The sequence below is a fragment of the Oryctolagus cuniculus genome, chromosome 1 (assembly GCF_964237555.1).
Source record: "Oryctolagus cuniculus chromosome 1, mOryCun1.1, whole genome shotgun sequence".
NCBI lineage: Eukaryota > Metazoa > Chordata > Mammalia > Lagomorpha > Leporidae > Oryctolagus > Oryctolagus cuniculus.
The window spans coordinates 24,987,458-25,011,615 of NC_091432.1; the positions used below are offsets into that span (position 1 = coordinate 24,987,458).

The 24,158-nt window shown below is 36.0% G+C and overlaps 1 protein-coding gene and 1 long non-coding RNA gene across 12 annotated transcripts in view; one reads left to right on the plus strand and one right to left on the minus strand.

Annotated features, from left to right (window-relative positions):
- LRRC4C (leucine rich repeat containing 4C) overlaps positions 1-24,158 on the plus strand; it is a 1,373,254-nt gene that overhangs the window by 596,458 nt on the left and 752,638 nt on the right. The window lies entirely within an intron of this gene.
- LOC103351331 (uncharacterized) overlaps positions 1-24,158 on the minus strand; it is a 138,356-nt gene that overhangs the window by 87,487 nt on the left and 26,711 nt on the right. The window contains exons 4-5 of one of the 4 annotated variants that reach the window (XR_007911697.2): positions 15,707-15,741; positions 75-2,960 (exon numbers count right to left, since the gene is read on the minus strand). This is a non-coding gene — a long non-coding RNA (uncharacterized lncRNA). Of the gene's footprint in view, positions 1-74; positions 2,961-6,491; positions 14,990-15,706; positions 15,742-24,158 lie in introns of those variants that run through there. The other 3 variants (XR_007911696.2, XR_519121.3, XR_011387538.1) reach the window with 3 other exon arrangements.

The window sequence follows — 24,158 nt, forward strand, 5'->3', positions numbered from 1 at the left end:
ATCTAATAAATTTTAAAATAAACCTGACAAATTAAATAAATATTCATTATAAGAACCCTAAATAAAATATTCACAAATGTTTAATCAAATATAATGACTTAATTTAAGTAAATTTTGGAAATGGTATTCTGTTACACATCTGCAATGAGATTATAATCTAAAGATAAAAATAAATGGGACCAGCACTGTGGCATAGAGGATAAAGCCACCACCTGCAATACTGGCAACCCATATGGGTGCCGGTTCAAGTCCTGGCTGCTCCACTTCTAATCCAGCTCTTTGCTATGGCCTGGGAAAGCAGGAGAAGTTGGCCAAGTCCATGGGCCCTGCACCCGCATGAGAGACCTGGAAGAAGCTTCTGAATTCTGGCTTCCAATTGGCACAGCTCCAGTCATTGCAGCCAATTAGAGAATAAGCCAGCAGATGGAAGACCTCTTTCTCTCTGCCTCTCCTTCTCTCTCTGTGTAACTCCGACTTTCAAATAAATAAATAAATCTTTAAAAAATAAATGCACATAGTTAGTAAGCTTATTTTAGTTGTTAGCTTAGTTATTCCAAATGTCTTGTATACATTACAAATGCTAGAGTTATTATTTGAAGGAAAGGGAAATAGACACATGAAATTAGGAATAGATGAGAAGAATCTTAAAGACATCATGAATTTTAAAATATTATCAATCTATCTGTTTTCTTTTAGCTTTGTCTAAGAATGTCTTAAAATACTTGTTAACAATGAACACAATTTTTGCTAAGTGGTTTCTTTCCCTTTTTTTAAAGATTTATTTATTTATTTGAAAGTCAGAAATACACAGAGAGAGAAGGAGAGGAAGAGATAGAGAGAGACAGAGAGAGAGATCTTCCATCCGCTGGTTCACTCCCCAATTAGCCACAATAGCCAGAGCTGTGCTGATCCAAAGCCAGGATCCAGGAGCTTCCGTTGGGTCTCCCAAGTGGGTGCAGGGGCCCAAGGACTTGGGCCATCTTCTACTGTTTTTCCAGGCCATAGCCGAAAGCTAGATCAGAATTGGAGCAGCTGGGACCTGAACGGGTGCCCATATGGGATCCCGGCACTGCAGGTGGTGGCTTTAGCTGCTATGCCACAGCGCTGGCCCTGCAAAGTTATTTCTAAACATCACTTCGCACTAAAAGAAACAACTACTCTTCAGAGAAATGCTTAATTCTATGCCTGAATTGCAAACTATAAGTTGAACTTGGACAAACTTCTTGTCCCATATTGTACAGAAATATTCAAAACTGATGGGCATATGTGCAAACAGAAAGTGCTTCAACTGACTAAATTTAAGATTATTGGTGCATCAAAATGAATAATGAAAAATATGTTGGTAAGAGTTTATCAAGCAGTATGGATCCTCTGTCAGTTTTGAGTGTGGACAAGGGATAACTGTGACTAACTGAGGAATTTCATATTTTATAGACAAAATAAAAGAAAACAAAAAGTACGGATTTAAATCCAAAAGAATAATAATTAATTAGGCAGGAATTGTTAACGGATGAGAAAATCAGGTGGCAAAAAACAGTTGGGGTAAGATATTCCATAAAAGTTGGTATAACACTGTCTCCCTTTTTAATCAGAAAAAGAAGCACAAATCTTTAAAATGAAAAAACAAAGCTGAAAACAACACTTAAACTAGATGATGAAATATCACCAGTAATGTGACAAATAAATATCATATTCTTTGAAATCCCAGTTTCTCTTGATCCTAACTTTTGCTTCTACCCTTTTCCTACAGTAGCATGTCTGAACCTAAGAATAGGACCTCAAAAATTAATCATCTGAGCCTCTCTAGAAACTGTTCTGTGTGCAATCACCACCCAGTCTTGCGCCTCTGGAATGTATAGTTCTCCTACTCAGAAATACTCTTCATTAGGAGACAGCTTTATAAAGAGCACAAATCTATGTTGGGAAGAGACCAATTTTGTCTATGATAATCAGAAAGGGACTGAATTAGAATCATGCTAGCTGTTTGAAAAAAATAGAATCAAAATTTCATGACTCAACGAGACAGAAGTTTATTTCTTTCTCAAGAAATAGTCCAGCATAGGTATTCATGCTGCAGACTTCTAGGGACACAATTTCATCTGCTGTTGGCTGCTGTCATGAAGAGCAATATGGAGGGTCAAGAAGGTTTTCATGAGACAGGCACCATTCCAACTCTCATTCCACTTGGAAAAAGCTTAGTTGTTTGGCCACTCCTAAGACAAGAGAGTCTAACAAATGTGCAGCAAAGGAAAAGGAGAACTGATTTGGGAGTACACGTGGCCGTCTCACAAATATGGGCCTTTGCTCCAGTTCCGGAAGCTATAAAGGACAGTATTTGAAATTGATGCTTTACAAAATAAAATAAAATGCTTTGATTTCTGAAAGTGGCCACATCCACATTCTGTATACTTGAGTATAGGTGTTGAAATACAATGAACGACAATGTCTCTTGTATGTTCTGCTTCGACCTTAAGAAACTCCTTATAAGAGAGAGTTTGAATTCCTTTCTTTCTTTTTAAGGATTCATTTACTTCTTTGAAAGTCAGAGTTACAGAGAGAGAGAGGGAGAGACAAAGGGAAATGGCCACAAGGGCCAGCATTGGGCCAGGCTAAAGCCAGGAGTCAGGAACTTCTCCCAGGTCTCCCATCTGGGTACCAGGGGCCCAAGCATTTGAACCATCTCCTGCTGTTTTTCCCAGGCCATTAGCAGGGAGTTGGATGGGAAATGGAGCAACCAGATCATAAAGGGGCCAACACATGGGATGCTGGCACGCATGTGGCAGTAATACCTTCTGCACCATAGCACCAGCTCCAACAATTTTATTTGCAATGTACATCTTCAAAGGAACAGGATAAATTCATTCCTTCTGGATTCTTCTTTAGGAGTTACATGGCTTTTTGTAGCAATGACAGGTTTGTGTTGGTAAAGGCTCTTATTTGCTTGAGAACTCTTTTTACTACTAAAAAAATAAAGTGCAATTGGCATTTATATAAAATTAAAAAAATCAAATAAAGCAGAAAGTTATTAAAGCATAAACTTTATGCTTTAAACATCTTATATGAACCAATAAACACTATCTTGACAAATGTTAATGAAGAGTAAATACTGACTGAACGAATTCTAAATTTTCTATAATTGACAATTAAAAACCTCAGAATATATCAATTGTTCCAGATTGTTTTTACCATTTATATCCATTCTTATAAAGTATGAACTCAGAGCCATTTATGATGCAAACTTATATAAATTCTTTTCAAATTCATTTGCTTTTTTCCTATCTTTACCAGTCACATCCACAACAAATCTTCAACAAAAACTTTACTACCTCTCTCTTACTATTTTAAAAGTAGTCAAGTTTTATTTCATAGAAACAGCAACATTTTATTCTTGTAGACTTATTTCTTGTGGTCATGAGATGTTTAATCAAGTTTTTAATTAAAATAAAGCCAAAAAAGATTTGGGAACATATTGCTGCTGAGCATACAGTTCAACTGTCGAACTATTGTGTTGTATGCTGTGGTTAGTCAATAAGCTATGGATATCGATCAGTTTGTTCTACAGAGAAAATGAGGAGTTTCAATTAATCTAGACAGTCAGTTCAGTGTAGGTCACTTTTACGTAATAACTCATGTGCTTTGGCTTCTAACGAACAATACAATCTGCATAAATGCCTTCCTTCTAAATGTAGGTTTTATTATGTAACACTGAATATGAGAAATATTTTCCCTTCAGATAGGAAAAAATCACTTTTTTTTAGAAATTTACTTTAAAAATTATTTTTATTTTATTTTGGGAGGGAGAGAGAGCGAAAGACTGAGAGGGAGATAGAGACAGAGAAAGGGGAGGGGGTAGAGAGAGAGAGACTTTCCGGCTACTGATTTGCTCCCCAAATCCCTACTGCCCACAGAAGCCATAACCAGGCTGGCTAAAGTCAACAGCATGGAATTCAGTCTGGTTCTCCCATGTGGGTGGCAAGGAGAACCAGAGTACACATTAATTGGAAGCTAAATTGAAGCCCAACATTCTAGTACAGGATTCAGGCAACCCAAGGAGTCTCTTAACTGCTGTGAAAAATGCCCAACTTTTATGGAAATTTAGTGGTAACTTCCTGATTTGTACAATTCTTTGGTACTTTGTATACATTTAAAAATATATCTACAATGGTAGATTGGCATATTTTCTATTTAATCATTGACTCCTCACTATTACTTTGATTACATTTTAACTGGTGATTTCAAATTATCAAATTCATGGAATGAACCATCATTATAGACTTCATCAGTTACTTTCCAACTCATGGTTCCATTAATTTTTCTTGTTTTTTTCTCAGTATTTCTGAATTCTAGTGGAAAACGTTCTTTGTGCTTGCTAAAGTCTATGCTTGATTATGCTATTTTTTAAAAGACTTATTTGTTTTATTTGAAAGTTAGAGTTACATTGAGGGGGGCATGGAAGGAGAGACAGCAGAGAGAGATATCTTCCATCTTCTGTTTCATCCCCCACATGGTTACAAAACCAAGAGCTGTGCCAGACCAAAGCCAGGAGCCAGGAGACTCTTCTGGGTCTACCACATGGGTGAAGGATCTCAAGTACTTGGGCCATTCTCTGCTGCTTTCCCAGGCCCATTAGCATGGAGCTGAATCAAAAGTGGAGCATCCGAGAATGAAACCCAGGGCCCATAAGAGACTTCAGTGTCAAAGGCAGCAGCTTACTCCCACTATGCCACAGCACCAGCCCCATGAATCTGCTCTTTTTAAAGATGTTTAGTAAAACAAATACATACAACACACACCATTGCTTTACTATTTTCTAATTATATAATAATTATATAATAATATATCAAATAATAAAATTTAATAAATAAAAAATTAAATAATAATTGAATAATAATATATTATATAATAATTATATAATAATTTTCTAATTATATACATAATTATCCCTTAAATCACTCATTTCAGAATACTGAAACATTCTTCACCAGCATGTAAATAAAGTTTCCAGTATTCCTTCTGAAAATACTAGAAAGAGGAGCCACTAATTAAAATTCAAAATGTACTCAATGATCTAGATACTAGTTAGTCTCTAGAAATTCCCCTTTTATCCTAAGTGTATGTATTTCAGTGTTGGAAATTTTCCATATTAAAATTTTCTTCTAAACTTATTGGGCCTTAATCATGATTTCTCTGCTCTCAAAATTCTCCTACAATTTATGTGTTTGCTTTACTTATGTTATGCCCTTGAAAATTCCCCCTTTGGAATTAGATGTATTTGCCCACTGCTATGATCCTGGGGAAGTCAAGTGTCCTGCTTTTACACTTGATCTTAACCAAAAGGCCAAGAAGCCATAAGTGTCCTGCTTTTACATACATCTCCCTCACAGTACCAAAAACAGCATCTGATATAAGTGGATGAACATACTTCCTTAAGTGTGCTATTGGTAATTCGTTCAATTTTTCTTCTTTCACTATATATTATTTTTCTGGTTTTACTATATCTTTCTGTATGTGTATGTGTGTATCTAGAATACATAATGTATAAAATATGCAGATATAATTTTACTCTCTACATATACAAAAGAAGAAAAAATGCCATTAAATTACAGAACATTTTAAAATAAATATTTTTAAAGTTGAATAGTTTAATTGCACAATTCAGCCTTGTCATTTGTTATATTCTCAAATCATTTGGAATTAAAAAAAACTTTAAGATATTAACATCTAATCCAGTGGAGTTGATGTGCACTTATAGTAATTATAGCTAAGATGTATCAGTGGGAAGATGAAATTTTCCCCCTCAAAAGAGCTCAAGGCAATCTTGAAATCATGTATTTCAAGGTAATGCCTTGAGTGTTTCCTTTCTACTTAGAATGGCTATTTATAGTTGGTTCAATTAATTCCTAGAGTGTGCAGGGCAAAGAATCCCTTTATCCTCTCATCCTATAGAGCTAAGGGTATGGTCTGTGCTGAGCTGGAGCAAACTTTAAAGCTGATCAAACTTCTAAGCAAAATCCTATATTATGATTAGTGATGGACCCAATCCTGTGAAGTGAATAGAGGTGAAGGAATTACAAAAGGTTCCAAGGTTGGAGTTGGATGAAAGAATCCAAAGGCTGAGCTGTGTATCTAAGGCTTATCTCAGCCCCCTTGGTGGCTGGAATTGGGTCTGAAATCTTGTTAGGACACACCTTCTCAGGAGATTTTATGCCTTTTTTTTTTTTTTTTTCATTTTAGGCAGGTCAGATGAGCTAAAGGAGCAGTTTGCTTGTTCAAAAGCACCAAGGGAAATATGACTGAAATTGCAGACACAACCCCCAGGATTGAAGAGTAGGGCTCAGATGCCAGGATCACTTCAAAGCCCCTAGGACTATCTGGACCTAATTATTAGCAGATAGGAATATATAAAAATCATTTTGTAAGCTGTGAAGTCAGTTATATGAAATTATTACAGAGAAAGTTACAGAAAGTTGTCAGTGATCAGATGAATTTCACTTACATAGAACAGTAAAAGACAATAAAAGAGATGAAAATAATTTTGAGTGATTTGGTTTCAGAGTAAAATACAAATGACTGATTCACATATTTGTATTTCTAAATGTCTTTGAAAATGATAGCATCAAGCATCTATTTTAGCAGGCATAGGAGATGGTTTCTCCTGAATTCAGAAGCCTTGGGGTTTTTTCAGTTACATTTGGTAGGCTCTGCTAGGTAAGCAAAAGAGATGAGATGTTTTGTATTCATTGTTATCATTTCTCTGCAATTATCAACTAAGTGAAATTTTGTGGGCTTTAAAAAATTTATGAATGGTTTACATACAATTTAGGAAGGATTATTTTTTATATGGAAGACATCTAAAATTATGGGGTCAATTGTAAGTCACTTGGGGCAGATATATAGCCTAAAATATTAATTAAAAGGCATAATTATCCCTGAAAGTTGAGAGTTTTATCAATTCCACTGTCCACTGTCTAATTTTCAAATCAACAATTTTTCCTTCAGTAACAAATTTGCTAAAAACTTTGCTAAGTGCTTCAGGGAATACAAAAGTGACCAAGAAAGAAATCCTGAACCAAGAATATTAGAAGCCATTTAGCAAGTGAATTAACAAATATTTATTAAGATTATACTTTACAAAAGAGACCCACATGAGTTAGCAAGGCAATGTTGAACAAAATGTAGAAGATACCTACTCTTAGGAAACTACTTTCTGAGAAGAACATAAATAAGTTCTTTTTTTAAGGTGCATTATTTTTTAACTTATAAGATTTATTTATTTTAAAAGCAGATAAACACAGAGAAAAAGACAGAGAGAGGGAGACAGATATTCCATCTGCTAGTTCACTACCCAAATGGTTGCAACAACTGGGGCTGAGCCAGGCCAAAGACACAAGCCAGGAACTTGGGACTCTATCTGGGTTCCTCATGTGGGTAGCAGGGGCCCAAGTGGTTGGACCAACATTCACTGGTGCATTAGCAGGGAGCTGTTTGGGAAGTGGAGTAAGTGGGACTTGAACCAACATTCATTTGGGATGTCAATGTCACAGCTTAAACCACTCCACCAAAATGCTGGCCTCCCATAAATAGCTTATTACAAGAAAGACCATCATATGAGACGATACTTTAAAGAGGTTGTGGAAAAGTGGAGTGGAAGTTTGGCATAGCAGTTAAGATGCCCCTTGGGATATCTGTATTCCTGCTCTCGAAGGCCTGGGTGAAATCCAGGTTCCACTCCTGCTTCCTGCTTCCTGTTTTCTGCTAATGCACATTGAGTGACATCAGGTGATGATTCAAGTACTTGGGTCCCCGGCACCTATGTTGGAGACATAGCTTGAGTTCCAAGTTCCTGACTTTGGATTGAGACAGTCTTAGCTGGTGTGAGTATTTGGAAAGTAAACTAGTAGATGATGGAGATCTCTCTCTCTCTCTATCTCTCCCCACCCCCATCTTTCAAATAAAGTGAAAATAAATAAATAATTTTTATAATGTTTGTAAAAATTAAGTTAGCTGAGAGCTTAATCTAACAGTTAAAACACTGGTGATTGAGACTATTTTATAGTTCAAGAATTGTTTGGAGTCTTGTCCTTAGAAGAGTTTCAATACTTGAATCTCCTTCGGATCATAAAGTGTGTATACCTTGCATATATGATGCTTAGTAGAGTGTTTTCCAACTATACCCTCAGTATAAACCAGCACTATGTAAACACTACGTTCATTTTCCAGTTAATGTACATAACTTTCTAAAGTAGATTTTTTTTAATATCATGCCCATTTTTCAATGAAACAAGTTTCCTCTCATTCAGAGAGTTTGATCAATATTTACATGCTTAAACACAATGTGGTATTGTCATCTTCCAAACAGAAAGAGAAAAATAGTCCACTATACCACCACGGTTTTAATGAAGGAATGCTCCAAATGCAAGAAGTAATAGATATGTTTTAATTCATATTAACATATACTGTAAATAAGGAGTGTGCATTACATAGATGTTTTTCTTTCACAAAATATATATATGATTATGATGATATCTATGTTTTTGTAATCATAAAATGCTCTGGATTATTTTACAAGTTTCTTTTCATAAGGAATACCTGTTAATGTATAAAAATACACAAGAACAGCAAGAAAAATCATGCAAACCCACCCAACAGTAGAAGCTGCTGTGGATAGTTTTGTGTACATACCTAGAGATAGAGTTACAAGTGACATGCACACTTAAAAATATAAATGTGATATTCATAAAAGCAGAAGCAAACCATTACACTGTTTTTCAGCCTTCCATTCACATTATTTTACGGATCATGAGACTCTTTAGCAATAAATTTGCTTTCACAGAAGAGAACTATGTTTCTAAAGACTATGTAGGATATGTGTGGATCTTCTAGAATGTATCTTATCCTTTCCTTGAGCATTTAGATTTAATGCTTGATTGAACCTGCTCTTAATGGAATCTTTGTGCACATTCTAAATTATTTCATTAATGTGAGTTCCTACAAGTGGAACAGCTAAGTTGTGTGGTTCACTAAATTTTAGGGCTTTTAATAAGTATTGCCAAACTGCCCTCTAGGAAGGCAGTATTCTTTATATAACAGAATATTTTGTAGTTTATTAATAATGGTTCATTACCTTAAATAAAGACATTTAATGTGTTAATTTAGTCTAAAATCCTTAAGGAGCAAAAATAATGGCAGATAACCATTACATTGTAAAAATTTTTCTTTTGCTATGGCACCATTGCTGCTTCATGAACATTTACCTCTGAAGTCACAAATGTGTACAGGAGAGTTTGCTATTATCTCAAAGATATATAAAAAATAGAATATGTTTCATTGTAAACATTTACCATATCATATTCTAAAATTTGCATTTTGGCTAATCAGAACAAATTTCAGTATTTTAATGAAGAAATTAGCATACTTTTTTATCAACATGAAATAAAAAACTCTTTCCAATCCTTTTTATGTGAAAGTAGATGTCTTGGATGTGCTATTTAGTTTCCTGGAGGGAACAACATCTTCAAATAAGTGGGAATCATTTTTCAGCAAAGAGCTGCTTCCAAGTTGGTTAAAACTGGTTCAACATTCGATGTTAATCCAATGTTAAATGAAAGTGAGAAAAAACTATGCTTTCCTGGATAATGTACATACAATAGATTGAATATTGTTATTCAGATGTAAAATTCACATCCTTTTAATGTGTACTGAAAGCAAACACATTTTAGGAGACAAAAAAAGAATGTCACAAAATGTAAATTTTATGTTAGATTATTATGAAGAAATTTCTTATATTTGTTATATCTATGCATGAGAAAGCAAACTTAAGTTCATGGTCACATCTATTTTCAAAAACACGGATACAAGTGTTTGCAATGTTTCAGAACCATCAAGTTTTCACATATTACAACCCCTTCTTTTAGTCAACTAACAGAAACTAAACTGAAATGACATTCATATTGATTTAAGAATCAATGGAGACTCAATGAGGTAGTTTCTGATTACTAGTTTCAAAAACTAATTCATTGTAAGTATGCATATCTAGTTTTTAAAATAACATCCAAATTTTTATATTTGATGTAAAAAACTATAACGAAGGAGAGACATGGGAAAGTGAGCATAACAAATAATTTTTATTACAATGGTAATCAATTTTCTCGTCAATACTTTAATAAAAACAGTAAGGAAGTCAGATGCAAAAAAAGCTATAAAAATGTTCACAATATCATTAATATTCTCTCAGAACTGGCAAAGCTGCCACCATTCATTTAAACTTTGCATGTGCTCTGATAACGCTTTGCATCCCGAAAATAGATCATACCTTGGCGAGGCAATAGACTTAACTTTGCATTCCTGCTCTAAGTACCAAATTCTGTAAGTTAGCAATGGATATAATAAATCTGGTCTGGGTTATGCTATGTATAAAATCCAAACTCAACTTTTTGGTGTTTTTTGCATAACTCGTTTGTTTTCCCTTCCTGATACAAATTCAAAGTGGGTCAGCAAAATATCTGCTTTATATCTCAATCTAATATTCGGTATTTATCAAAGACTAAAAGTGAGGTCTAAAGAGCTGGTGGTATTCAGATTCAACAGCTTAGCAAAGATGTTTTATAGAGGGTGCTGTGTAATCCATATATTAGTCTATTCGGAAGCTCATCTGGTCACTGTAATTTGGTGATGTATCAGTGGGATCAGTGGAGAGAGCTGGACCTTTCTGTTTTTTCAAAATCCACTGATGATTGTGATCTGTATGATCTCAGAATGACTTGATCTTTCCAACTCTATTCTATAGTTATTCACTCAAAGGCTTTCTAAAGAAAGATTTCTTATCAGCTAGGGTTCTTTAATTACCTGTTAAGCAATTCTTTCCCCCTTATTAATAGTGTTCAAAGGGAAAACTTGATGTCTTAGTTACCTCTAATATTTGCATGTATATATTGATCCATGTGTGTATGGATTATGTTTTTGTACTCTGGAGAAGAGCATCAGAAGAGAGAGAAAGGGAACATGAGTGCAGGGGTAAACAGGTTATTTATGCAATATTTTGTTTATTGTTATATTTCCTCAGTGTTGAGTTTTAGGATTTACTTTTAAAAATTTTTTGAAATGTTTCGAAGTTTTTATGTATTTAAGTAAGCTTTCTGTAGACCAAAAATTAATCATCAAAAATGCTATATACCTTTGATAATTAATTTTGAATCAAGTTATGTTTAAGTTAGCCATTAAGAATAAGTTGCCAATTTAAAAAGAAAAGGCTCATGGAACTCCATTTGTTCTGCTGGGTTGTTTTGGGAACTTCATTTTCTGGGACAAAAGAGCTAGTTCTGTGTTTTAGTGGGTATGTTAAACATGTCGGATGTGAAGCTTGTAAATCGTGTGTGTGTGTGTGTGTGTGTGTGTGTCATTTGAAACAACATTTTGGATTACAATTTGGCTTCCATTAGGTGAACTGACAATAACTCCTATTTTGCTAAATGTTTCTCTATTTGAAAATGGGATACTCAGATTCTATTTAGCCAAAGATACTCACTAGAATTATTCTAGGGCAAACAGAGATTTAAAACATGAATCCCACTGCTGAAGTATCACAGCAGTTTGGATTCCAAATGAAGTAAAGTCAAGCTTTAACTCATTTACTTAATGACTAAATAATTGATATAATTTAGAAAAATAGATGCAAGTGCAATATTTATTATTGATTCATAAATTATGCCTGCCAACTGAGATAGTCTCAAATTAAAAGCAGCAGCCATAGGTTATTAATAGTTATTTTTCCTCATCTATCCATCTGCTTGGGTAGCTTAATTTTTATCCAGATACTATGACCTCTGTATTAATGGGGATGAGAGAAGCCTGTCGATTTTCTCTCACCAATGCCCACTGCATTCCAGAGCCATTCAAAATACAGGCTAACTCTTGCAGCACAGTTGGATACCAAACAGAAGTTTCAAGTAAATAGGAACCCATTTTTGATAAATAAATACTTAACATGATGAAGGCCAAAGCATATTATTTGAATGGAAGTGCATAGAATGATATGTACTTTTGTCAAGGAGACTCAATCTTTAAAATTATTTACCTTACAGCATTTATGGTATCTTTATTTTCAGTAAGCTATTTATGTTTCCTGAAAGTTATAAAAAATCTCAAATTTTCTGCTGCTTATTTGATAGGCTGTTTATACATCAATTTAAAATTTAATACATCTCTAAAATCATTAAAGAATGCATAACAGAGGATGTTAATAGATGCATCATCTATTGTATGTGTCCTGATATAAGCCACAGCATGACAATGGATAATAGGAACAGGGCTGCCAACTAACACAGAGTGTAGCCTATGGGTTGTCTAAGAATGCCTCTACCAGCCAGCCACATCTTACAACTTAGAGCTTGCATTTCTTGCAAGACTTTAACAATCCTATAAAACATCTGTCTATAAATTTGACAACTACATTATTCACTATTCAATAGTTCATTTGTATATTTTGTATTGTATCAAGCGATAAATTTAAGGCAAAATATAAACATTTTGAAATATAGAGATAATTTTTCTAAAAGCAAAAAACTTAAAAACAACTTTATCCATATCTATTTTTTTCATGAAACTTAAAATCTCAATAGCATTATATACATTTTCCACATACATAGCATCGGTATCAAATATTACCTAGAATTTGGACTACAAAAAGGCTTTCAGGCTTTCAGAACTAAATTATTCATTGGTATAGTGGTAACCATAAAGTAAAAACTATTTTTTTTTTTGACAGGCAGAGTGGACAGTGAGAGAGAGAGAGACAGAGAGAGACAGAGAGAAAGGTCTTCCTTTTCTGTTGGTTCACCCTCCAATGGCCGCCACGGCCAGCAAACTGTGGCCGGCGCACCACGCTGATCTGATGGCAGGAGCCAGGTACTTCTCCTGGTCTCCCATGCGAGTGCAGGGCCCAAGGACTTGGGCCATCCTCCACTGCACTCCCTGGCCACAGCAGAGAGCTGGCCTGGAAGAGGGGCAACTGGGACAGAATCTGGCACCCTGACCGGGACTAGAACCCGGTGTGCCGGCACAGCAAGGCGGAGGATTAGCCTAGTGAGCTGCAGCGCCAGCCTAAAAACTATTTCTAACACATTCTCTACTGCTGCATTTTTATGGGAGCCCAAAATGCTTGTATTTATCTTAGTTATTAGCCTGTGTCTAGTAGATACATAATACTTAGTAAATTACCTGAAATATAATAAGCCTCATTTCACTGAAGTTTTAGTAGGTTTCTGTATATGCAACCCAAAGAGGGTTTTCTCATAAATTTATATTAAGTATCAAGTAAGTATGATTTAAATTTGTTTACTATATAAGATTTATTATATGAATGATATTTCCTTATCTATGACCCAGGCCCATTAATACAGGAGCCAAATTAGAAAGCCAAAGTGGTTACTTTCCAAATGTCAGTCTCAGTGAGAATTCAGAGAATAATATGTGTAGCTTCCACTAGCACTCCAATTCCAACCTATTTAGAGAAGACAAAAAGAAAGAGAAGAAGGAAGTGGAGGTCAGTATGTGCAGTAAATGATTGTGTTATACTCGTTAAATTCTAGAATGGGGGCCAGTGCTGTGGTACAGTGGGTTAAAGCCCTGGCCTGAAGTTCTGCCGGTTCTCATCCCAGCAGCTCCTCTTCTGATCCAGCTCTCTGCTCTGGCCTAGGAAAGCAGTACAAGACAGCCCAAGTCCTTGGGCCCTTGCACCCACGTGGCAGGCCCGGCAGAAGCTCCTGGCTTCTGGCTTTGGAATGGTGCAGCTCTGGCAATTGTGGCCATCTAGGGAGTGAACCAGCAGATGGAAGACTTCTCTCTCTGTCTACCTCTCTCTGTAACTCTGTCTTTCAAATAAATAAATAAATCTTAAAAAAAAATTCTAGAATGGTAGTAAATGTTACACTTTATAGGTCAGAATTTGGAGTTTTAGGATGTATTTCATAGGAAGATTGCATCTGGAATCTTAAATAAGTTGGAAATGATGAGACAAAGAAAGTGAAAGGAAGAGCAAGGAAAAGAGGAAATGTCATAAAGAGAGAAATGAGCAGGAAGATGGGATGCATATTTCAACATAAAGCTGGAAAGAGAGAGTCAAAACACAATGGACTTGAATCCTAGCCTAATAATTTTGGACTTTATCCCAAAGGCCATAGGTAGCATAATCGAATGTCTAAGATTGCCAGGAACTTTCCTAATTAACACTTAGCATCCTGCCCAAATTTTTAACATGTCCTTTTTCTTTTTCAAAATTGTTGAAAACTAAGCGTTACAGCACAAAATTTGATAGTTCTATCAATATGAACAACTAAAGGAATTGGCTGGAAAATAGCATAATAAAGCTCTATATTAGAAATATCACTCTTGGGGTTGTGTAAAATAATAAACTAATGTGAGCTAGTCAAATCAAGCTTATGGTCTGTTTTTTAAAATAAAGTTTTATTAGAAAGTAGCCAGTCATGGTTTTTACTTACTATCTAAGACTCTTTTCATGAGTGAATGGTAAGCTTGTGTGGTTGTGATAGAGATCATGCTGTCTGCAAAGCTAAAAATCTTTACTATTTGGCATTTTACAGAAACAAAAATATATTTGCTACCTGCTAGTATAAAAGCAAAATGGAAGAAGTCTGACCAGAAGCAATGATATTGATTGAATCATAATGACTATTTAATAGGAGAACATATGACTTTTTCATGTCCAATATTATTTACATTTTTGTACTAAGTGGTAAATTTATTAAAAAGTACAAAATATTTTTAAAAGTTTATGAAAATGCACATTAAGAACAAATTTATTCATGGTTCTTAAAATTTTTTCACTTTTTTTTTTGCATCTTCAATTCCATTTCCATATGAACTTTCTAAAGTACACCAGGAACTTTGACAAAAGTCCACAAAGTTTTTGAAAATATTAAGTCTTGAATATAGAAGGAATTTATTTTGAGACTTTTGTTCCAAAGATCTTTGCCTAGTAAAAAAAAAAAAAACATAATTTCTATTAAAAGTCCAAACCAAGTAAACTTTAAATATGAAAGTACTTTATATGTAAGGTTATCCCAAATAAGTGTAAACTATGAATCCTGAAAATTGTCCCAATAAAATAAATCACAAGATCAGTAAATAAGAACACCAATCTGAATTTTATTCTTGAGAAGAAAAGCATGTGACTACCTGACCTGTTTTTATTGCTCGGAACCAAAGTACCAAAACATAATATATCTTGCTTTTAAATAACTTACAAAGTAAATATTTTGGGCATGAATTGACGATGAACTTCAGTATGAGTGAGGCATATCTCCCAATTTCTCCCATATGCATGACAACACTAATCAACAAGAAATGTGTTCTGTTTGAATATGTGTAGTAAGATTATGAAACCAGAGAAAGCTAAGCAGCAGTCCCTTTTCACATTTATGAAGACCCTGTACAGATAATAATGCACTGAGACTGTGATTCAGTTTTAGCTTCACCAAGTACAGTATATACTGGAAAAGGTACTTTTTATCAAGAGATAACAATATTATTTATAGACAAAATAACTGAGTTTCATGAGGATGGTATGATTTTTCAACAAGTCCACATAACATGAGAAATTCCATGAGCAAGGCTTTCGTAATAAAAGGAACCTGCTTATTTTTTTTTCCACTGAGCAAAGAACTTCAGCTATTTTATTTATTCTCCTTACCTTGTAATATATGGTAGAATTCAAGGGTCCTACATCTGGAAATAGAAAAAAAATATTTGAATTAGAGTGAAATTATTCTTGTCAATTATGATTGTAAGCAATAAACTATAATAACATTAGCAGTACCTGTGATATTCATATCAAAATGAACATCAACTATTATATCACATTACAGTTTGTTGGACTCTAAGAATCATCTGTATTTATCATGACTTTGAAATTGTTATTGGTTTTAGAATTATTACCATATGTTGTTTAATGCATAAATAAAGATATACATATATTCCTACTTTAAGAAATGTTTAACATTTTGGTAATAGTATAGCAATATTTTTTCTGTGTTGTTATATATTGTGATTTTAAATGAAAAAAAGCATTATTCTGACAGCAGAATGATCAGACTAGGAGTCACTAGATTTCCAGAGGGGACCATGGTATAAAATCCATGAGAAACAAAATCAAACTTCTTTCAGTCAATAATACCAGTGTTGCTGTATAATGAATCACTGAAGAATTTAATACCTTAAGGCAACAGGAGTCATTTTATTATTCTTTATTGTGATTCTATGGCTTGGGATCTATTGGGCAGTACTTTATAGAGTTTGTCATATTGTAGCAACCATATGTTAGCTGGAGCTAAAGTCATCTTAAAGTCTTTCCCGCTCTCAGACCTGGCAGTTGACACTGGCAGTTGGCTGAGACTTCTGCTGGGTATGTTGGCAGTTACATTACATGTGCCTGCTTGGCTTTCTTACCTCATGGTAGCTGGTTCCAAGAGTAAGCATCCCATGAGAGTCAGGCAAAAGCCCTATCACTCTTTAGGACCTAACCTGAGAAGTCAAACATCATTTCTTCCATAGTCACAGCCTTGCCCACATACAAGGAGAAATAACACAGATCCTGACTTTCAGTAAGACAAGTGACAATGTCATGTAGTAACAACATATGGGGTAAGATATGTTTGAGTGGCATCCTTTTGAAAATACAGTCCATCAGAATGTTCCAAGATTTGCCTTGCTTTTGAGTCTTTTCACATAATGTACCTTCTGCCCTGTATCCCCTGCTTATTTATTGAGTATTGTATTTCAGTATTTCCTTCAAATCCAAAGTAAAATAGAAATTCTACTACAAACTACAAACCTTCTCAGAACATCTCTCCCAACACACTCATGAATTTAGTAAATTTCTCTGGGGATTATGTATCTGTATGCTGCTATTTTATTTTAAACTTACCTGTTTCTGTGCGCTTACTTGATACATTCTAGTATTAACTGTTTATAGATCTCCCTTGTGATTGAATACCTTGATAGGGTGAGAGAATTCCCTTTGTGTCCCCTACAGGAGTAGTTTCACATTAATGCTCAACTAATGACTGCGAGATGAATGACTTTTTTTTTTTTTTTTCAAATTCATTCTGCTGCTTGTTGGAACAAATCAGTCACCGTGATTCTATAAGCTGTGTGGTTCTGTATTGATAGCTGCTCTGACACATTTTGAAAGTTTCCAAGCATACCAACTGATTGCCTAAATAATCGCACTGGCATTTCAGGTCCTAACAAGTGAAAGAATTTTGTAACAAGTGTTAAGAGTTCTTTTTTCCCTTAAGATTGCAAACTTCTGCCATTCTAAAGCTTGACTTCGCTGTATTTGTCAAAATACCTTTTCAGCAGGAAGCTGATTTTCCAGCAATCATGACAGGAAGCTCCATGGAGCACAAGAGCAGATAAAATGATTGTTCAAGGCTGTGTACAAAAATAGTATTGAGAGCAACTAGAATGACAGTGCTATTATCGATGATATGTTTTTAAAACTGTCTCTGGTGGGTTCTGTGTAGTCATGGCATTGGAAACCTTCTAAAGAGTCAACAGACTCTGTATCAAAAGATGTAAAGTTCACAGCCAGTCACGGAGGTGCGAGGTTCCATTTACCGCTTCCTTCCTTACACAGTTGAAAAATGAATTCAAGAAGACAAGCCTAGTTTAACATAAACAAATGTGTGCATAACATCATTCCTTACTCAAAATCAAAAGCAGACACACCACACAATGCTGCTGAGAATCTGATAAAATAATTCCCCTAAGACAGATCAAGGTGCTTCAATAAAGTAAAATGAAATGCTGAGCCATGGATTAATGGAGCAAATATGTAAGATTATTTTCAATATTGCTCAAATTGTCTGACATCCTTACACAATGCCAAGTGACACGTTAGGAGGGACCAAAAAAATCATGAGATTGATTGCACATCCTGGTGAAGCAGGAAGAGCTAATCGTGAAGAGAATCAAACCTGTTTGCATTAATATTCAAGGGTAGTAAGCAGACTAATCTTTAATATGAAACTCTGATCATTACACAAAGTATTGTGCTTTTTGTTATTCTTATTGTTAATCTGCATTAATTTTTAAGTATATGACAAACAAGAAGATGGTTCACTGAGAAGTTAAAATCTAGAGAGTTTGTAGCATCTATTCTAGCTAGTAACAAGAGCAGAAACGAGACCTCTGTTATGAAGTGATTCAGGTAAGGGTAAGCTATTTTATAAGGCTCCTACTTGGAAGTCGATTTGCAATACGCATCTACAGTTTAAATTGAAACCATAATGCAGGAGCCTGTTATAGCTGAACAGGTTATGCTGTCATGTATCCCATATCAGAGTGAAGATTCCTGTCCTGCCTACTCCACATCCTGTCCAGCTTCCTGTTAATGTACACCCTGAGTTGAGGGCAGAATGTAAATCACTAAGTACTTAGACCCTTGCCACCCACACTGGACACCCCAAGGAAGTTCCAGATTCCTGACTTGAGCCTGTCTCAGTCCTGCCCATTGTAACCATTTGTAGCATGAAACAGCAGATGGAAGATCCTCACCACACACACACACACACACACACACACAAACACTTCCTTTCAAATACATAAAATAAATCTTAAAAAAAAAAATGTTGCCTTTCCAAATTAAGAAAATCATCTCATAAAATTGAAATATGTTGGGGCCAGTGCTGTGGAATAGTGGGTAAAGCCACAGCCTGCAGTGCCAGCATCCTATATGGGCGCCGGTTTGAGTTCTGGCTGCTCCACTTCTGATCCAACTCTCTGCTATGGCCTGGGAAAGCAGTGGAAGATAGCCCAAGTCCTTGCAAGACCCAGCAGGCAAGACCCAGCAGAAGCTCCTGGCTTCTGGCTTCACATCGGCACAGCTCTGGCCATTGCGGCCAACTAGGGAGTGAATCAGTGGATGAAAGACCTTTCTCTCTCTCTCTCTCTCTCTCTCTCTCTCTCTCTCTCTGCCTCTGCCTCTCTATAGCTCTGCCTTTCAAGTAAATAAATAAATAAATCTTAAAAAAATTGAAATATGTGACGAATCTTGGAAAGAAGGCTGGATTTAAATTCACCAGCTCGGCTGGCACTGCGGCTCACTAGGCTAATCCTCTGCCTTGCGGCACCAGCACACTGGGTTCTAGTCCCGGTCGGGGCGCCGGATTCTGTCCTGGTTGCTCCTCTTCCAGGCCAGCTCTCTGCTGTGGCCAGGGAGTGCAGTGGAGGATGGCCCAAGTCCTTGGGCCCTGCACCCCATGGGAGACCAGGAGAAGCACCTGGCTCCTGCCATCTGATCAGCGCGGTGCGCCGGCCGCCGTGCGCCAGCCACGGCGGCCATTGAAGAGTGAACGAACGGCAAAGGAAGACCTTTCTCTCTGTCTCTCTCACTGGCCACTCTGCCTGTCAAAAAAAATTAATTAATTAATTAATTCACCAGCTATGAATAACAACAGATTGTTTGTGACGTATATGTGCTATACCACTATCCTACAGGAAATGCCAGCATGTGTAGCACCACTTATTTAATTCTTCAGAGAGAGGATCTTACTAACAGTGTTCATTCATCATGAAAAGATGATCACAACATGCTGTTGCATGTGATTACTTGTGAATTTTGTTTGGGAATTTTTAAATCTTGGCCCAATATTCCAAAAGTTCATGAAGCATGCAACATATTTATTAGAAGTCTGTAATTCAAAGTGAGACTTCAATAAATGTAAAAATGTTAGAAGGATTTGGCATTGAAATCTCCCTCCAGCTATGCATGGAATGAATATGAGACAGAGGTAGACAAAAATGACATTAACTAGAATGTGAACCAACACTATTACCTTAATTGTTGAATGCATGTGATATAGCAAACCAGTATTGAATCAATGTATATTTGTTTATTTATTTTTTGAAAGAGTTACAGAAAGACACACACACACTCACACACACACGCACACACACACACCAGAGAGAGAGAGAGAGAGAGAGAGAGAGAGAGAGAGAGAGAAATTCTTCCATCTATTTGTTCACTCCCCAAGGCTAGGCCATACTGAAGCCAGAAGCCAGGAGATTCATCCAGGTCCCTCATGTGAGTGGCAGGACCCAAATACCTGGGCTATCTTCTATCCTTTTCCCAGGCCATTAGCAGAGAGCTAGATCAGGAGTGGCGAAGCCAAGATAGGACTAGCACTCATATGGGTTGCCGGCAAAGGTGTTACCCACTGATCCACAACCTTTGTCACATGAATCAATGTCATGAAAGCAAGAAAGACATTCAGAATTTTTGGTGAAAGAAAAAAAAATAAACAAGATTTTTTGATGTGCTCCCAAAATAAATTAATTGGATTTATAAATACATACTACACACAAATACAAACACACACACACACACACATTTCAAAATGTTTGTGGAGAGTAGAATTAAGAAGTTTATTTTGTTAAAAAAATTTGAAATCCATTCTTTTTTTTCATAATATGTATTTTCCAAAAAAATCTTAAAGCCTTGTGTGTGTATATGTATATGTACATTTTTTGAAAATCAACTCTACTTGATGGTTCTTGTTTCTCCAAATTGTGATATATCCTTATTGCTTGAAATAATCACTTTTTTAAAAAAGCATTTATTTATTTATTTGAGAGGCAGAGTTACAGACAGAGAGAGGGAGAGGCAGAGAAAGGTCTTCATTTCCACTGGGTCATTTCTCAAATGACCACAATGACAGGAGCTGGGCAGATCTGAAGTCAGGAGCCAGGAGCTTCTTCTGGGTCTCCCATGTGGGTGCAGCGGTCTAAGCACTTGAGCCATCTTCCACTGTTTTCCCAGGCCATTAGCAGACAGCTGGATGGGAGAGGAGCAGCCAGGATATGAACAGGTGCCCATATGGAATGCTGGTATCACAGGGTTTAACCTATTATGCTGTAGTCCTGGCCCCTGCAAGAACCAGTTGATTATGAACTTCTCTTGTGTCAGATGGTAGAAGGAAAATAATATATTTTATTTGCAAATTCTGGGTGTGGTTATTCTGTTAAGTAATACAGACTCATCTTTAATCTTCTGAAGCCATCACTTGAAAGGCTCAATGCAGTTGCATGGAAGTTTCAGGTGTGGAAATTCTGAAAATCCAGTTATCAAAGCACTGTGACAAGCTAACATATAGAATGCTATTCATCACTGAAGCACTGCACTAGTGGGCTGTATGCATTAGTTCCTGTTATTATTACAACACCAGGGCATGGGAATTTTTTAATGTTATTTTACTTTTCTCATTTTGCAGTTGAAAACATTGAGGCTTACTTGGAAGAAACAATTTGCCCAAGGACACTCTGCTACTATGTAGTAGAATTCAAATCCATGTCTTTCTAACATTGACGATGAGGATTTGACTATAATACTAAACTGTCATTTTCTTTTATTCTCAATACTGTATCTTCCCAGAAATCACATTGGGATATTTTTCTCCACATCCAGGAACTTCTTCCAGGTCTCTCATATGGGTGCAGGTATCCAAGCACTTGTGCCATCTTACACTGTATTCCTATGCCATAAGCAGAGAGGTGGATTGGAAGAGGAGCAGCCAGGACACAAACTGGTCCTCGTAGGGGATGCTTACATTGCAAGCGGAGGCTTAGCCTACAACATCACAACGCCAGCCCCAGATGCTGCTTAGAATGCCCTCATTCCACATTGGAGTGCTTTCAAGTCCAAGCTCTGCTTTCAGTCTCAGCTTCCTGGTAATGCACACCTTGAGAGACAGTAGGTGATGGCTCAAAGTCTTGGCTCACTGCTAGCCCTGTGAAAGACTCACCGAGTTATAGCTCCTGGCTTTGGCCTGCCCCAGTCCCAGCTATTGTGGACATTTGAAGAGAGAACTGTTGCACAGAAGATCTCTGTCTGTTCACTTGTCTCTGTATTCTTGCCTTTCAACTCAATAAAGAAAATACATAGAATTTTAAATGCTGTATTTAAGCCAAATATGTATAATTGTTCCTATAACATATAAAAAACATGTTTTGCTATTTATCTTGTCCATATAGGCACTAGAATAGAAATTAATGGTGCAGTAGATAAAAATTATTTTGAATCTCATTCTGTGTTAAAACCTCATAGAGTAGCTGGAATTCTATACAGTTTCATAATAATACATCTATTCATCATAAAAGTACATGCTGTATAAAATCTGATGAAAGTGTAGATATATACCGAAATGTTGAAGTGGTTGCTTATAAGAAGGTCCATGTTAACAGCAAGAAGTCCAAAATTACTCTCCTCACAAAAGGGAGTAGATAGAAAAATGGAGAGAATGTGGAAGGCCATCAGAAATTAATGGAATTTCCAGGCAATTCTTACCATCAGTGAATAATTTGCTTTGGTTTTATTAATGCAACAGTAAATCATCTTGGAAACATTTCTACTGGCCATGAAAATAACTTGTTTGCTCTGTAATATACAGTCTAGATTCTTACACTAGTGGAAAATAAATATTTGCTTTTTTTTAATTTTCAGTAAATAGTACATATACCAAACTCATTCTATCATTCATACCATAACACCTGCACACTACAAAACCCAGATAGCTATTGTACACCTCACAGTGTCCAATTCTAACTAGGCTAATGACTGTAAAAATGTAGTGAGACCCAAATGAAAGAATACATTGGGAATTATCTTAAAATCTATGAAACATTCTGCAGATTGCATGGCTATTAGATTTTTATATAACTTTTATTTTCTTTACATCCTGTTGTTCTCTTCCCCTTATGTCATAGGTTCATGAGAGGATGACATCCCCTCATGGACTGAGCCCTATCTTGTTTTTCAGTATACAATTTGTAGGACATGATGCATCTTCAATAATACATTAGGTGGTGACATTTTTGTTGTTAAAGAGGCCAATAAACAATTTGTGAATGGATAATTAATTTGTTTTACCTTTTATTACTTCCTGGAAAACATTGTAATGTGTATTCAGGCGGTACTACCATGTGCTCCCTCTCTGATCAAAGGTACATTTTTTAACTTCTTTCCATCTCAATTATTATAATCCTAAAATGAGAATAATCCATCCCCCATAAGTTGGTCCTCATGGCTGAATGTTATTTTGTGTTTGAAAGTAATCTTAAGGTCTTAAGAATCACCCAAATGTTATTAGTGACCATAAGTAATTTCAAGTCATGCAAGAGAGAAAATAAATGCAATGTCTCTGAGACTGAAGTACTTCTTTAGAGAACAGCAAAGTTTATTTTCTTCTCTGAATTACACAATTCAGAACAGGGAAAAAGAGACAAGATGGTCCAGAAAAATGAAATATCTTAAACATCATCAATATTATTATGAAGAACATAGTTTTGACTTTTTTGTCTTTAAAAAGGATTTTTAAAAACCTTTTCTAATCCTTTTTATTTTTGATAACATGACTACAAATACCTAATACTAGTAAGTGAAGTGATCCCCAAATACTGTCTAACTCTATTTCCTGTGATGCAACAAAGGAAATGGGCCCTCCTGCTTTGTTTGTGGGTGATCAATGCGATAGGAAGTTGTGGTAGGAAAGTCTCCTCTTGTAAAACGTTGATTTGGGTTCAAGTCTTCAGAGCTAAATGTAAAATGTATAATGAGAATCCTTTTCTAAGCCTCCCTGCTGACTCATCTAAAATACTACGTGTTAATATGGTGTAGGAGGAATTTCTGACATGAGGATAATGTCAAAGATGACTCTCCAACCATTTCTTCTAACTGTCAAGGTTTGATGTTCTGATCTGTCTCTCCCACTAACTTGATCATGCTAAACCTTTAAACATGCCTTCTTCCAAAGCTGAAGCCTGGGCCTCAGTGACCACAGCAATTAAAACCACTTGCTCTAGTCTTTTTAAATAGGTGTGTGCCAAAGTGAGCTTAGTGGAGTTTTATCCACTCCTCTCCCTCAGCCCAGCCATTCCCAAACTCACAGAGGTCAAGCAAAGACAATGTGCTTGTGATGCTAATATTCCCTCAAAAGCCTTGTAAGCTTCCTTAAAACTAGACAATTACTCCCAAGTTTTACCCACACGAAAATTTGGGAGCCCTCCCTAGATCTCTTCGTCTAGACTTTGAAAAGCAGCCAAAGGAATGAGCGTTTCATGAGTAGCATGAGTTGCCTTTACTGCAT